A 14,919-nucleotide genomic window follows, 5' to 3' on the forward strand; every position below is an offset into this window, starting at 1 on the left:
GTGCAGGTGTAGGAGGAGTGGAAAATAAAGCAGTGCCCCTTGGCCATCTCTGGCTGTCCACGCAATGGACACGCCGTAGGCTGCCGGTGCAGTCAGATCCCAGGTTTCCCTGGGCAGAAATGCAGAGGAACAAGTGGTCCTGTCCTGTTCTGCACCCTACTCAGAGCTTATTTATCTCGGTGAGAGACACACGATGATTGCTACCGAGAAAACCTCTCCTTCCCCTGAAGCTGCTGTTGCAATGTCATTGCCCCCTCCGACATGGCTGGGCTTTAACAGGGCGGTACATCTCTTCATTTAAGACGTGAAATCATCGCTTTGCTGTCTTTTCCCTGCCCTTTGTCCAACGTTACTGCTTGGCTGGTTTCCTCAGACAGTCGGAACATAAGGACGTAGCCCGGAAACACCGCCCAAGATCCAGGCCATAATTAGAGCAGAACAAAACGCTGCATTTTGCAGCTCGCGGGGAAAGCCTTTCCCCCAGCGGGGAGGGGAAAGTTTCACACGCGGTAGCCAGCCCTGGCAATTTTGTGTGTAAAAAGCAGAGGGGTAAGAGTATGGTCAGCTCTCAAGGGGCAGGAAAACTCTTTCCTTTCCCTGGACACCCTTTGGAGTTAAATCCGTATACCAGCGCCGGCCCGAGGGCAGCTCGGGAACAGGTTGTGTAAATCCTAACAGACACAAGTGCAATGCCATTACAGAAATTACATTTACAAATTGAAATTTCTGACAGAAAGAGCAGATTTCCTCAGATATACAAAAGCTACAATCCCAAAACTGTTGGCACACCGGCTGACCCTCTCTCCTCCGCTGTGCCCCGCGCTGTTCTCTCTGTCCCCGTGAATGGTGCCAGCGCAAACCCCGGGGTTTTGACACCATCAACTTAATGGTTTTCCAGAACAGTGTTAGCGTATTTCTCCACTCGTGTGACTTGTTGCAGTCAAGTTATATTTTTCACCTGTATTTTTGGTTTTCCCAGTACATTTTCGATTTTAGCATGGAAAATGGTCAGAAATAGCCCTACATCTCTCTCCCAAGCAAGACATACACCTGCATCGAATCTTGCAGCATACTGGGAATATAGCCAGCGTACTCTGCGTGTAAGTACACAGGCCTTTTTTGAATACATTCATTGTGGAAAAACTTGTTCTGCTGCTTCATTGTATTATCACAAATGTTTTCGCTGACTTCGACTCCTCTGATGACTCACACAGAGGCAATTGGTCTCCCAGAATAAAACACTGTTGTAGCAGTTTTTTCATACAAAAGGCAAGTGTTTCAGGGATCCTGCTTCAACAGGATTTTATTTTTTAATGTGTATAATACGTGTTCAGTGTAATCTCTTGTGCGTTATCTGGAAGCTCTGAGCTTGTATATAAACCAGCAAGGATGATCTCCCACTGAAGCAGTCTGGAGGAGGAACCATCTCTTAATAGGCCATCTAAATTTGGATGAGAAATAAATTTGTCTCCTGAGACAGCATTATCTCTGTACGGTTTCTATGGTTGCTAGTTAGGGTCATTCTACTCCTCCTCACGAAGTCTCTCTCTCTGAAAAAAAAATCTAATTCTTTTTAAAAAAACACAGTGTTACTGACATATTTATATCGTAGCATAAAAGTATTTGACACGAGTGATTGACGTTTTTCAAGCCACGTGACTATGTTAACTGGGCACATTTGAATTGGGAGCATTTGTGAACCCGTGAAGAAATGCTACTAATGCCCCTGTCTCCTGAAAAAAACAAGGTGTTAAGATTTGCAATGGGAGAATGAGATGAGCCATGAAAAGGAGATGAGCCACAGAAGTCTTTGAAGAAAGCCAGTTCTGGCTAATGAAGGCAGCGATAGGCAAACCCTGACTTTCACTAGAGTTCCTGCGGTGAAAGGACTGGTTTTTCCATTGCTTTTCAAGTATTTTTTTTTGCAAGGCACTTTAAATGATGTCCGTTTATTTTCATTTCGCCCGTTTAAGTGACTCTGTCTGGATTTGGCACTGAATTCTCCCCGTAGACCCGACGGCTGCGAGCCTTGGACCTTCCTCCCCGGAATTCAGCAGCAGCACTGCTGCACGGCGGGGGAGAGTTTATGTCCTCCAGCAGGCAGCGAAGTCCCGGTTCCTCTAAACGAACAAGTTTCACTAATCAAATTAATCAGCATGCAGTATTAACCAAGGTTTCGTTTGTCTTTTTTCGCTGTGACCCTCCTTTGCCTTGGGCTTGGTGCTCTAGACCTCTTGAAGCTGTAGCTGTTCCCTTGCTGTTCCTTGGTACAAGGCTGGCATAAAGACACCTCTTGAAGATGCTGGAGTATCAGTGGTAATGTAAATTAAGAAAGGAGGTTCTGTTATTGTAAATCGAAATACTTTATGAGATCTACTTACACAGTTCTGTGAGCTTGTAAGGATTCAGCTGTCCGAAAAGCATCCAAGAGTACGCAGAATTGGTTGTTGCAGCATTGTTACGCATGAGGCTCTTTTATTAAAGAATAATTTGACAGAATGTACTCTGTGTAGGAAGTTGTTCCTTACACAAGTGTGTATCTTATCTTTTCTAACTGCTAGGACACTGCGTCTATTATACGCGCGCTCACTTATCAGTCATGTTAAGGAAAAAAGCTTTTGCAGAGTTCTGCAAAACGCCGGTGCTCTGGAGACTCACTAAAAGACATTATAATAGTTATTTAAAACCAGAGGTTTGAGGCTCAAAAAATACAGCTACTTGCTTGGCAATGCGGTACTTCATTTCAGAGCATCTTTCTCAGTGTGAAATAAGGTCGCGCCTTTGAAACCGGAGCGGTGGGAGACACCCGATAACCGTGGGACGATGGAGCAGCACCACAAACAGGGGATGAAACACGGGCTGGACGATGCTCTCGGGGCTTGGGAGGGCAGTGTAATGCCAGGGACGAGGATCTGCATGCCAAAATATCCCTCCGGAGCTTTAGATACAGCAGGCTTGAAAACTTTATCTCAGGGTTTGAAAGTAATTGGGGGGGGGGAGGTTAAGTGAGCGCGTTTAACGGCAGCTCCAAAAAGCTTTCAGCACCTGAACTGAAAACAAAGAGGGGTCTGTTCCTCTGCCCGGCGTCCCCGCAGCACCAGCATTCCCTCTAGCATGAAGGATTCGGGAAATTCAGCCGCATCTGCTGCCAGGGAGAGTCTTCAAGCCATGCTGGTTGTGTGCTCAAGGAACACCGGGTACGATCCTCGCATACAGAGTCTGAAGACGTTCATGTGGTAAGAACCAATTTTTTGGAGAGTAACTGAAAAAGGAAAACTAAAAAAAAAAAAAAAAAAAAAAGTTTCGTCTGCACCTGCTCGGCACTGGAGAACAAAGACAGCTAGCAAGTGGAAGGTAACGATGAGGGTGAATTCATAACTGCGGGGAAAAAAGTCCATCTGCTGAAATCAGAAATGTTTACATACTAGTAAGAGCTTCAGACATTCAGACACTGATGCCACGGCAGTGTGAAATCCTGAATTATAAAAAGTTTCAATTGCATTTTTCTTTTAGATAGTCCTTAGGCTAAGGCGACGAATGTGAGGTAGTTTGTGTTAGTAGCTATTTACCAGCGTGGAGAAGGAAATAGATGTGTGAGGGCCCACCTTTACAGCCTATTACTCGTCAAGGACCTTGCTCCGAGAGCAAGGGATTGCAGCACAAGGCTCTGCGCGTTGACGTTTCTTTATGAAACAAGGATTTCTCTATTTCCGAGGCTTCAACATGTCGCTTCAGATTTAATGAATTTTCACATCCTTTAAAGTTCTAGAAAGAAAATAAACAATATCAGAAATATAGCTGCTTTTTACTACGGGTCTTTTGTTTCACTTCTGCGTATCTCATAAACTTTGGGATATATTGGATGTCTCAAACAAAGCAAGTCCTCTCGTGTTCGGGAGAGATTATTCTCACAAAAGAGAATCGCTCTGTCAAAACAATGAGAATAAGAAAGTTTTCAAGATTAAAATGTCAGGGAGATAAACACATTACTTTGAACCGTATTTGTATTCCAGAGCTAGTTCAAACACTCAGGCAGTTATCTTTCAAAAAGTAAACATGCATGAAATCTGATCAGCTTTTTATTGTACATGGAATAAATTATGCAAGGCATTGTAGTAGTCTGCTATATGGCTCATTTACACATCTTTTGATAAATGTAATATGCAGATTCCTAGTCCTTTGTGAGACATTAACCTTCGTGCATATTGATGCTGTTATTCTGGAAGATGACAGGCGTTCAAAGACCTTTCTGTGTCTCTCTGAAGGCCGGCAAGCCCCCTTGCTAGGGAGGGACTTGCTCAGGGGTGTACAAAGGAACTTGCTTTAGACTTCACTCTCTTCGCAAATTTTCTTCTCAGTGTCAAAGAATTAAAGGTTTCAAGTAATTTTAATGGTGGTATGAAGTGGTCAGGATAGAAGACCTGTGGTTAGTGCACGATCCAAACATTTTTCAGAAGGCAGTCAGTCCTAATTCACCATCCATGGGAATCGGTGGGAAGTTGTTTGACTTGTGCTGGATGATAGAAGTTCATGTTGAATGGCTAAACTCTTTGAAGATGAATGATTTGGGACCCTTACCTCGGTTTCAGGCCATTTTTCAGGAAGGGAAGAACTCCTTAAGTATCAATTTGGCCCTCCACACGTGAAGTGACAACCCCTGCTCGCGAAATGCTGGCACGGAGAAGTGCTGGAAGCTGTTCACAAGTGTCCGTGTAACAGGAGTTTTTGCTAATACCTTGTCTGATAGGGCTACAAAGCAATATAGGCATGTCTTGCTACAGAACATTTGCTGATAAATGGGACTGAAATTATGGGCATGCTCTTTTTGTGCAAAAATGTTCCTTTTCCTTATTTGGCAGCAAAAAAAGAAAAAAAAAAGAATCTAAAGGTGAGAATCTAAATCTCTAAAGGTAAGGATTTTTAGGTTTTTAAAAGAAGAAAATCCTAAGGAAATCTGAAGGATTACATTTCTATTCTTTTTTTTTTTTTTTTTTTAAATCAAAGCCGGAAGATCTTTTGGCAAAGGGGGAAAAAAACCCAAAGCAAACCAAAACAAAAAAGTGGCATTTCGTGACACGTACTGTTCCTCGCTTGGGTTAATTATTGGGTCAGAGCGCTTCTCAGGCGTGGGCCCACCTGCTGTCCTGGAGGGCACTGCAGCACACTGCAGTCACACCTGCTCGCCCTGAAAGGTCCGCTTGTCCGCGCCTCCCACCGCAGGTTGGAACAACCTTGGTTGGAAGAGCCGCCCGGAGGGGTGCTGCTGGGGGAGCCGTGCCACAACCTGCTCACCGGCGCCGTGGCCGGGGGGCTCGACCGGGTGGTGGGTGCTTGTCCTCACCCGCGGCTGGGGTCATTGCTTTGTTTAACCGAGCCGTTAACATTTGGGAAGCGTTGATGCGATAATACCAGCAGTAAAATAGAATAAAATTAGTAAACCGACCTCTCTGAGAACTTTCCTCTTGGTTCAGCCTGTGCTGTGGGATGAGCCCAGCATGTGGGGGCTGGTGGATGCAAGGAAGGTGGGAGTTCACCGGATTACACAAGTCTCCGGCCAAATAAAACGGCTGGAGGACTGAATCAGAAGATGTAAGTTGCTTGGCAATGCAACGATTTCACTTGACAAGGTACGGAAGGACTTTGGTACAAAACATCCCCAAGCCTAGACCTCTTCTCTTGATTCCTGCTTTCATTCTGGCCAAGAGGAATTTATCAGGAATGGAGGAGCTGGAGAAAGAGGAAAAGAGTAAATGACTTTTTCTACAAATCTTTAGAGTATGGGAAAATCGAGCTATTGCTGATAACTTAACAGAAATGTTCAAAATAAGCTAGAACTTGCTGAAACCTCCAAACAAGCAGCTCTGCTTTATAGTGAAGGAGCACCTTAAAAGCCACAGTACCATCAGGCTGTCATTGGCTTAGATAAAAGCAACTGTAAAATAGATTAATAGATTAAATAGATAAGAGCAACTCCACCAAAAATCTTTTCAGCCCAAATTAAGTCTCGCTCAGGCTTCCAGGAACAGTGAAGTCCTTTGCGGTTGCTCTGACACTAAAAAACTAACACACTTCCCAAAAAAGCTGTATAAATTGTTAGCCGCACAAAATTCTCCTTTTAAGTTTGCAGAAATATAGGCAGAGATGAGAGCTGATAGCTCTGCAGTGCTGTTTTACAGATGAGGGTGAATTCCTTATCTTTCCTCTGTTTGCAGTAAAGATGTAGCCAATATGCAGGGTGAGAGCAGCAATTCCATTAAAATTGTCATCAGGTCAACAGAAAAAGTTACTGGCTCAAAAATAATGAGATTAAGATAATTATATGTATACAGATACATAGTAGATGAAAGTATATTAGTTATTTTATGGGTTTAAGTGTGTAGGATTTACTCGAAAAGCCTGGGAGCGCATGCAGGACTGTCGGTGCTGGGAACAGCCTTTCACCCTAAAACAAAAAAAAAAAAAAAAGGAAAAAACAAGAACAGGAAAGCAAAGGACAGAGCGCAGTCACGCGCCTTTCGGAGCAGCGTCAGGAACACGCCTGCGACGGTGAGACTCGTCAACGCCGCGGCGGTGCCAGAAAACGGCATCACCAGAGGGATTAATTCCCGGTGGCGGCCCGGCTAGAAACACTTTACAGACGGTTGTTAATGGGAAAGGATGGACTTGAAAGGGACCTGAGTGAAAAACAATTAAACAAACGTACTATTTTCTGATTCCTTTTGTGCCAAATTCTGGATTAATGAGCAAGATCAGCCTACGGGCCCCCCGACTTGGTAGAACAGTTGATAACTACACGTTTTCAGTTAAAGCTACAGCTCAGTGGATGTGTTTGGTGCTTGTCTCTGAAGGGAAGAATTACTCACTCTCAGAATTACTTGCTGGCTGCTAGCATGGAAAAATGTTCTTTGTGTGTCTCTGGCCTGGACAGGAAGGCTTTCAGATGTTTATTTTAGGTACCAATATTTCCCTGTTAAATGATATATGAACGTCTGACAACCTTTTTATGTATGCGTTTTCGCAATGCTCCCGTGAGATGAGTAAATGTGATTAATCTATTTTACAGGCAGGGAACTGAAGCAGCGAGAAACCAAGGCTCAGATCTGTGGAGATCTTAAAATGCCCAATGACACTCTGAAATTTAAAAGAAAAAAATACCAACCCCCCAAAAAACCCAACCTCATTCAGTAGCTCATTGAAATCTTCCAGCGACCCCCTTGGTAGCTTCATCGACAGGCTGCCTTGGACGAGGAAGGAGATGAATCTCCTCTAAAAGTCAAAAAATAGTCAAAACTTTTATCACCTTTCCCATCCCGACTGCTGCTGTACCACTGCCCATCTGTCAGGGCCCTGCTGTCAGCAGCACCTACAGCTCCAGAGCAGGCAACGGAGCCACATAATTAGTTTTCCACTCCTAATTAAGATTCTTCTAAATGCAGTGGTATAGCCAATGAGGTCTTCAAAAACCCAGAACCTCCCTCAAATCAGGGTACATCACTTATTTTTGGAAAAGTACTCACAGACTACTTGCTTATATAGTTCTGTCCTGACCTACTTTGAAAGACGTTTCTAAAATAATTGAGTAAGCAGACAAAAAAAAAATAGTGCTGTGGTGCCCGTTTTCTTCAAGCACTGTAAAAATGTGCTTATTAATAGGAAAAAATAAATTAATCCTTTGTTCCAGAGGGATAAAATTGTCAATAGAAGCTAAAGAATAGAACAACATTTTATACTGTTCCATGCAAAAAGCTCTTCAGAATATTTTTGGATTATAAAATAAGAAGGAAAAGTGTAATTTAGGAGGAGGAAAGGGCAAGGATGGTCTCTTTGCTGATTCTTTTGGTGTAACGCATCCTTTCATGCCAAACTGGCTCAAGAGAGAGTAGCTTGGGCTCTTCCTTCTGCCCCACGTTTTGGGAGTCACGGAGGGTGCATCACACCACCTCCCTTGGCACATCGTGCCTTTCACGCTGTGCTGAAATGCATTCTTGCTTCAAAGAGGGTCCTCTGCCTTAGATATTTTAGCCAGAGGATGCTAGAGTGAAATTTTTGCTTGTTTTGCTGTCTTATTCCCAGTTTTAAAACTGCATACTAAAAAACCCCTTCAAATACAGAAACAGGATTCCGTACTGTCACTATGGCTAAGCTAATTTATAGCTTATGTCCATGGAAATGGATATAATTAATATCCATGAATAAAAAATATAAGCTATATTTTCCATATATAGCTTATATATATGGAAAATACATCCGACCCAAATTCCAGGTAGGATATAAAAATTGCAGCTTGACTCATGGAGATTAAGCCAAGTGCTGTATAAGGTACCCCTTTTCTCACCCACTCCACAAGTTGAATGCAAAAAAAAGGACCCGTTAATTATGGCTCTTCGCAGGCAGCAGCGCGTTCTTGAGTTAAGACTTCCCGTTGATAATTGATCTGCAGCGATAAGCAGACAGTAGGAGTGAAGACACACACTTAAGATACGCTTCTGACATCCCGCCTAAAATTATCACAGGGAGTAGGGAAAAAAAAAAATAATCGATGACCAAAACCTGAATTTGCCGGTCTTGCCAGTCTGAGTTTAGAACCGGGAAGCTGTTTGAACAGTAGCTCATCATGTATACAACAATCTGAAAATTATTCTCCGGTTCCCAAGCAACCACTCATTTGGAGGGTGGGGTATGGCATTTTCCTCTGACCTTCATGAACCAATGGAAGTTGTCAAAAGCTAAGAGTTGAGTTTTATTCTGTTTCTTCAGTCAGCGTTTTCTACAGCGAACAAGATCAATACAGTGCAGAATCTACATGGGGTTTTGGATGAGTGGGCTGCAAAAAAACCCCATGGAAATGTTCAGGAAAGGTCAAGTTAAAAAAAAAAAAAAAAAGGCAAGACCCACATGGCAAAAAGAACCCCACCAATTTCTTCAGAAAGCATCCCTTTAACTCTTTGCGCTGCCTGGGTGACCGCAGTGCTGGCTGTGGCTCCAGTTTCACAGCAGGCGCTTGGCAGAGTCACATCACATTATGCAAACCCCAGAATTGAGATACTTTGGGAAAATTTTTACAGCCGTTTGCTCTGCTCCTGATAAAGGTGGATCTACTGGCTTGTATCTCATCCGGTTAATTAGTAGTATCCTGCCCCATTAACTATGTGACAAATCGCACCTCATTGGCATAACACAATGTACATAAAATTCTCTGATGAAAAATAAAGAGAGTTCATGTTTTTACAAACTGATTTTTTTTTCCTCTTGTATAGTGCTAGATACCCAATTATAACGGATACAGGTTGATGATAATCTCAGTTGCCTACAGCAAAAATTTTGAGACGGGCAAATATTTTCTTCCCTGTACTGCAGATCTGCTATTACAGAAATATTAACGAAGTATTTTAAAGAGTACTTGCGAAATGTGCAGTGTTAGGTAAAACCGGGGGTTACAGAGGAAAGAGTCGATTCGGAGTTTTTCGCATGCTGTGCCGAAAGGTCGTGGCGAGCAGCTTAGATTTAGGTGTGTTTAAAAGCTCTGAAACAAAACTGAGAAAGCGGTGGCTCTGCAAAGGAGGTTGTGGGAAACTCGCGGGACGTTTCGTAGTCGTGACTCTTTAGCACCACAAAATACTTGGCAGGGAAAGAAGTGCCACGTTGTGTGCCACGAACACCCCCCACCCACGTGGACGCAAAGCCACCGCGGGTGCCGTTTGCAAAACAGAGGTGGAGCTGGGGCTGGTGGGGCTCACCTCCCGACCTGGGCACTGCTTCAAGCCAATGGACGCTGTCGGTAAACTCAAAGATAAAACAAAATCCCTCTGTAAGGCAGGGATCCACCTGCAGCGTCTGCGTCCACCTGAAAACAGCCATCTTCTTCTGCTTTTTAAGAAGAGATTACAGACCTGGTGCTGCTGTAACTGGTTCGGTTTGACCCAAGGTGGTTTTATTCTCCATCTGCACCTGAAGGGCTGTGTGGGAGGTAGTCACGTCAGGTCCTGACGCTGAGGAGCTTTTCGCATCAGCTTTTAAATGCCTTTGAAGTCAATACTGTTAGAGCAAAGAAATTAATCATGGCTCTAGCCAGGCTGGCTGGAACACAAGCGGGGACAGAGATTTTTCACGAAGCTCTGGGCTTTCAAACCCTCCGGCGTAGCTCGGGCACGCGGCGTCTCCAGGAGAGGGGCTTTGCCCGTAAGAGAGGTCCTGTGGTTGTCAGTTTGTGGCTGTAAAGGCTAAATATTCCCGTTGTAAGTGCATGCATAAAGGTGAGATTACGTGCAAGTGCTGTACTTTATTTAAATGACGTTAAATTATCTTGTCCACAGAAAAGAACCCCAATTTGCTTTTGCTTTTTTCAAAGGCAAATAAAACTCAGGTTAGTTGCAAAAACTATGGAGCGACAACATTTTTATTCATTATTTTTAACCTAAAAATTCTACCATTTAAAATCAGACGAGGGATATTATCTTTGTAATAAAAGGCAATTGAGAATCTAAATGAGAAATCAAATGCTTTTTCATGCTGATTTATTTTAGATTAGAAAAACTTAAACCAGATGTAAACATGAATTGCTGAAGCGTGAAAAGGGAATCACAGCAGAGTGATAAATCTGAGTCATGTTGTTATAGGTGCAGATTTGCATTAACTAAAATAAATTGATCTGTAAGCTTTTCTAAAACTCAATTAATGCTGCAGAACAAAGCTGGAGATCAATTATCAGCTTGATATCTTGGCGCAGATAAATTTGAACTAAATTAACCATCCAAAAGTGTATGTTATTGATATCATATTGAAATGATTACTGTCATAGGGTTGAAACGGATCCCAGTGCAGCCTGACCACAGGCTCCCCCATTATACCCAGGCGTTGGAAATGCAGGAAGTATGTCCCTAAATTCCAACTTTCCCTTTGCGAAATGTGCATCTTCTACTGAAATAAATAAAAAGCAAGAGACTAGTGAGGAAGAACCGTAAGTATTTTTCTAAGCCAGCTCAGGAGCAGGCATGACTAAGTATTTTTTTTTTTCCAGGATAAGAGAATTTAGTGTTGAGCTGGCAGACAGCTATCATGAAATTGTTAGTTACTGACATGAATTTTGTGGCAGTATTGAATCAGTGAGACGAAGATGTAATTTCCTTGTGTCTGGTAACTCTTCGGGTGCTTTCTTTTTGCTACTTTTTACTGCTCCTTCTTTACCTAACTTTATCTGCCTGTAGGTCTGCAGTGTAATTAGGCTTTTTTATTAGAAGTCTGTACGATGCAACGCTGTCCTGCATCGTGGAATGAACACAGGCGATGTACGTAGAAATGCAGATTCTCTGGTTAGGAAGTTCACAAAGACAGATAAAATGTTCAGGTACACACCAAGGTGAAAAGTAGTCCTGGAGGACATATTAAAAATTTCTCTAAATTAATTAATTTACTGCAATCTCAACATTATTTGTAAGGAGGGCATGCCTGAAAAGTCCTATATGAAAGCATCCCAAATGAGATTGACAATTCCAAGACTGCATTCTTTATAAGAAATATAAATTAATAGTGCATCTAATCCATTGCGTCTGAATCTACATAATTCTTGACATGTTGCCATCTGAATTTCCTGTTGTCTTTACAAGACAGATTAGATCTCTTTCCAGTTCAATCAGTTCATAACTGGGTATTTGGGTAGGGATGGTTGGATGGATGGATGGATGGATGGATGGATGGATGGATGGATGGATGGTTGGATGGATGGATGGATGGATGGATGGATGAATGGATGGACAGATGGTTGGATGGATGGATGGATGGATGGATGGATGGATGGATGGATGGATGGATGGACAGACAGACAGTTGAATGGATGGATGGGTGAATGGGGAGATGGATGGATGGATGGATGGATGGATGGATGGATGGATGGATGGATGAACAGCTGGATGGAAAGATGGGTGAATGGGTGGATGGATGGAAGGATGGGTGAATGGGTGGATGGGTGGATGCATATGGATGCATGGATCACTGAATGGGTGGGTGGATGAAGGGTTCTGTATTTTTCTTCGCTTGTGTGCTAAACTGCATCTCGTGGAAACTAAAAATACATGCGTGGATATCTTGTCATCAACATCATCTTCTCCACAATCCCTAATCTTTCTGAAAGCGTGACAGGTTCACCAACTCCCTTTCACACAGTTTTATTTAAAGGCAATGGCTCCGTTTGACCTTTTTTTTAGTGCTGTTTGCCCCCACTCTAAAAGTGCCCGGCTAATGGTGTGGGAAGCTGTGAGGCTGTCGTGCACTCCAACCTCTGCTTAAGCAAGGCATTCAAAAGTTTTCCAGGCAGAAATAAAGTATCCCAGAGATGGGTTCAGCTCTCTTCAATCAATTGTATTGATCAAACAGTGCTCCATTTTAAATTCTGAGTCAGATAACCTTAATTTGTTTATAAAGGGGTCTCTTTGAAGATTGTCTTAATTAAGTAGAAGGAAAAATAGCATGTCATTAACGTGAAGAGAGCAATATAGACAGCTAAATAAATATCCCATCACTGAAGACACCTGCTGGTGTTAAACCTTTTTAAGAGAATGATTAGGGAATCACTAAATATAAAGGTATTTGTCCTTTGATCAAGGACTTCTGCTCGAGTCCCCACCAGATAACAGGCAGCTTCCTCATTTGCTGCATTCGCTGAATAGCAATGACTGCGTGCATGCAGCGCGCTGGAAAGTTCAGCCTCAGAAATGTGATTTATCCAAACGTTTGCATACTGCCCAGCACCGGGGGACCCCTTCCCAGCGGGGCCTCAAGGAGCTGCTGTAGTTCAGGGAAACCGCAGAAGTCCTGTGACTTGTGGGGGCTGGTTGAGTCGAAAGTTCACTCCGATCATTTGCCTGTAGCCACCACCCACGGCGAACTCGATTATAAATTAGACACAGCACCTCCCGCTGAGCTAATAACTGTATTAACAAAAATGTGAATAAATAGTATTTCACCTCTCCCGTGCTGCTGCATTGTGTCCTGTGGGTATACAACCCTGCTAGCTTCATTACACCTTGTAGAAAAATACTGTGGACTCAGAATAATTCTTCCCCCTCTGACAGTTTTTCTCTGCCATAGAGTATTTCAGTGTGTTGGTTGATCATGGCTTGTTACTTAGTTTTTACAGTTCCTTTGAAGTCATCAATATCCCAGCTTCATTTTGTGGCAGAGTTAGCTCAGGGGAGAGGAGAAGGAACGTATCATGCATTCAATTCCAGAGCTAACTGCTTATTGGGAGGCTGGTCCTGTAACCCTTAATCAAGCAAAACTGCTGTCCTCAGTGAGAGAGGGTGAAAACGCTCTAGGATACTTCTTTGACTTGTTTTCATCCTGATACTCATTATTTGAAGATTACATATCCAGTAAGGGCAAAAGTAGGGGGTTGTTTTTATGTCCCTGCAAGAGAGCCATCTCATCTCGGAGAGACAGCTAACAGAAACGAAAGCCTTTCCCATAAAGTGCGGTGAATTGCTTCCTCGCTACAAGACCAGCTTGTGGAGCTTTTATTTCCATTTCTCTTATTAACTATTAATAATGATATATGCTCTTTGAAGTACACTCTGTTTACACATAAAGAGCAAAATGTAACGGCAATGACAGGGCGTAAGGTAAGTCTGGATTTATAAACAAAACATTTCAAAATGATAAAGCAGTTACAAGCAAAAGAACACAAGAAGAATTTTGGTCACTTGGGGTACTGTTGCTGACTTTGGGGATTATCGAAAGATTGCTGAGTAAATTAGATTAAAATCACTATAGCACGCAATTAAATTTTCATGAAAAAATGAATTTTAAATATTGATGACAATCTTTTCTTACAAACCACTTCAAAAAACAACTCTAGCATCACTGCAGTACAGTGACACAAGTGAGAGTTATACAACCAGTAATATCCGTTCAGCGTGTCGGCGTAAATCAGCTGCAAATCCAGCCCCATTCCTTTAATGTCATCTGTGTGGGCCAAACCCTGGTCACACTTTGCTGTCAGGTTAATGGCAAGTTTCAGTTCAGAGGCAGATGGTGTATCATAAGACACATAGCCAGGACTGGTATTCTGTTCACTGAGCTAGTCATCTAGAACTGTTGAAGATTTGAGAGCTTTTCAACTGGTCCAAATGACAGGTCCAAGGCCAGGTTGGCCGGGGCTTGGAGCAGCCTGGTCTAGTGGGAGGTGTCCCTGCCCAGGGCAGGGGGACTGGAACTAGATGGTCTTTAAAGTCCCTTCCAACCCAAACCATGCTGTGATTCTATGATTCAATGACAGACAATGATGGGAGGGAAAGGTTGATGTTGCAGGCAATCCTTGTTACCTTCCGAAACGAATCTGTCCTGCTCTCTGCCGGACATCTCCCTCACCATGCCCTAACTAAGCCTCCGAGGAAGATGGAAAAATATACACAACAGATGAGAATTTGTGCAACTTCTTGTTCCAACAACAACCTCTCCCCTGCTGCTGACTGGGGAGCTCGGCCGTTTGTAGATGTGTGCTCCCACGCCTTCAGGTCTGCTCAGTCTGGCTTTGCCGAGTTCTGACTCAATAGGCACAAGGGGGAGCGGATTAGGGGCAGGGAGGTTGCCCGCAGGGAAGGAACTGCAGGTAGTAATGGCCTTTCTGTGTGTTTTTCCCTTTTAAGAGTCTCAGGAGCTGCGAATGCTTCCAACAGTGGAGTTATTTAGGTACTGCCAGAAAGGCAAGAAAAGCAATGTTACATTAGCTACAAGGTAAAATGTACCAAAAAAACCCATGCATGTTTAGGGTTTTCATATACAATTATTTAGCACATAATTTAAAAAGTAAAGAAGAAACAAAGAGGGGGAATACTAGAGTGAAGGAAGGAGGAAAAAAATGGAGGTGGAAGCACTTTAAGTGGATACAAAATTATTTCACTGAAGCTGACGCCGTGCCACCTTCTC

General features: G+C 43.1%; 1 protein-coding gene across 1 annotated transcript in view; it reads left to right on the forward strand.

Moving 5' to 3' along the window:
• Positions 1–2,815: 2,815 nt before the first annotated feature.
• Positions 2,816–14,919, forward strand: part of C6H10orf90 (chromosome 6 C10orf90 homolog) — a 108,253-nt gene continuing 96,149 nt past the window's right edge. Inside the window, exon 1 of the mRNA XM_063339608.1 lies at positions 2,816–3,236. The gene's annotated coding sequence lies outside the window, so the exon portion shown is untranslated. The remainder of the gene's footprint in view (positions 3,237–14,919) is intronic.

This window comes from Chroicocephalus ridibundus, chromosome 6, assembly GCF_963924245.1.
Source record: "Chroicocephalus ridibundus chromosome 6, bChrRid1.1, whole genome shotgun sequence".
NCBI lineage: Eukaryota > Metazoa > Chordata > Aves > Charadriiformes > Laridae > Chroicocephalus > Chroicocephalus ridibundus.